Source organism: Alosa alosa, chromosome 2 (genome assembly GCF_017589495.1).
Source record: "Alosa alosa isolate M-15738 ecotype Scorff River chromosome 2, AALO_Geno_1.1, whole genome shotgun sequence".
NCBI lineage: Eukaryota > Metazoa > Chordata > Actinopteri > Clupeiformes > Clupeidae > Alosa > Alosa alosa.
This window is the reverse complement of record NC_063190.1, coordinates 36,126,879-36,128,573: the sequence shown is the minus strand read 5'-3', so window position 1 is coordinate 36,128,573 and position 1,695 is coordinate 36,126,879.

The following is a 1,695-nucleotide window of genomic DNA, read 5'->3' as shown; positions in this document are numbered from 1 at the left end:
CTCACACACTCACCTACTCACTCACTCACACACACACACCCTCACACACTCATTCACTCACTGAGTAGGGGTAATGGGAAGCTTCAGCCAGGTTTAACAGACTCTATTGTGGTAGAGATTCCATCCAGAATGCAGCGTTAAATAGTGTGTGTTCTGTGTGTGATCCAGAATGCAGCGTTAAATAGTGTGTGTGTTCTGTGTGTGATCCAGAATGCAGCGTTAAATAGTGTGTGTTCTGTGTGTGATCCAGAATGCAGCGTAAAAGAGTATGTGTTCTGTGTGTGATCCAGAAGTGTATCTTTAAAGAGTGTGTGTTCAGTTTATGATGACCAAACAAAATTCTCCTGCTTACTCTCCGTGCTGTGTTCTGCTGAGGCAGGTCAGCCAGGGTTAGCTGCAGGTGTGTGTGTGTGTGTGTGTGTGTGTGTGTGTGTGTGTGTGTGTGTGTGTGTGTGTGTGTGTGTGTGTGTGTTATGTTTGTTTGTTTGCGTGTGTGCATGTTTGCGTGTGTGCATGTTTTTCTGGGCTTGGGCTGTGTGTGTGTGTGTGTGTGTGTGTGTGTGCGCACTGCCGTTCTGTTTTAAAGGCACTGCCCACCTAATGCTTTCACTGCCCTCGACAGCTTGCCTGCCTGAGCTCAGAGGCTCACCAGGGGGAAAGACCAGGGAGTTTTCCACACACACACACACACACACCAAACAAGCCTCACTCCTGCTGACTTTGGTTCTTTTTAAAGCTTGTTTGACGTCTGTGTCTTGGGTGTCTCTGTTGCCTTGGTTGCTGATCACCCGTCACGCTACAAGAGTTGCATGACGCTCTGTTCGTTTCTTTGGGTCCTTATTAGAACAAATGTCAGCATCTGAAACAAGCAGGGTTAGAGTGGATTAGCTGTTTATCCTCTTTCATACAGACAAAAGCACACTCTGAAATGGGCATGACCTTGATTTGGCTCAGAGTTGGCCCGGATTTGGCTCGCCTAAACCCTCTCCTCTCCTCTCCTCTCCTCTCCTCGCCTCTCCCCTCCTCTCCTCTCTTGGCTCTGGTTGGCCCTGGTTCAAATTCACAAACATAGACGAACATTCAGAAACAACATTTGCAAACAGGTTTCTGTTTACCTAGAGTTCTGTTTACTCCGAGTTCTCCAGAACATATGGGGGGCCGGAGGGTTACCATTGACATGGAATGTTTTTACACGAAATACACCGAAATAACTGTTCAAAGAAAAACTGTTCAGGAACATTGGCCACCGTTTGAATGCACCTCTGGTCTAGCTCAGCCAAACCCTCCATTTGAACCTCATTGACTAACGCTTGTCTAGCCTCATTTGGCCCTCATTTAGCCCTGACTAGGTCTGGTCTAGCCTCATTTGGGCTTCATTTAGCCCTGACTAACCTGGGGCTAGCTCTGATTTGTCCCTCATCTAGCCCTGACTAGCTCTGGTCTAGCTTCATTTGGCCTTCATTTAGCCCTGACTAATGCTGGTCTAGCCTCATTTGGCCTTCATTGAGCCCTGACTACCGCTGGTCTAGCCTTATTTGGCCTTCATTTAGCCCTGACTAGCGCTGGTCTAGCTCCAGGGTTCCCACGGTTCATGGAATTTCTGAAATATATCATGGAGTTTTGGAAAGTTTATTCCAGACATGGAAAGTCAGGGAATTTTAGCATGTTTGGGGCAAAGTCATGGAATATCAGGGA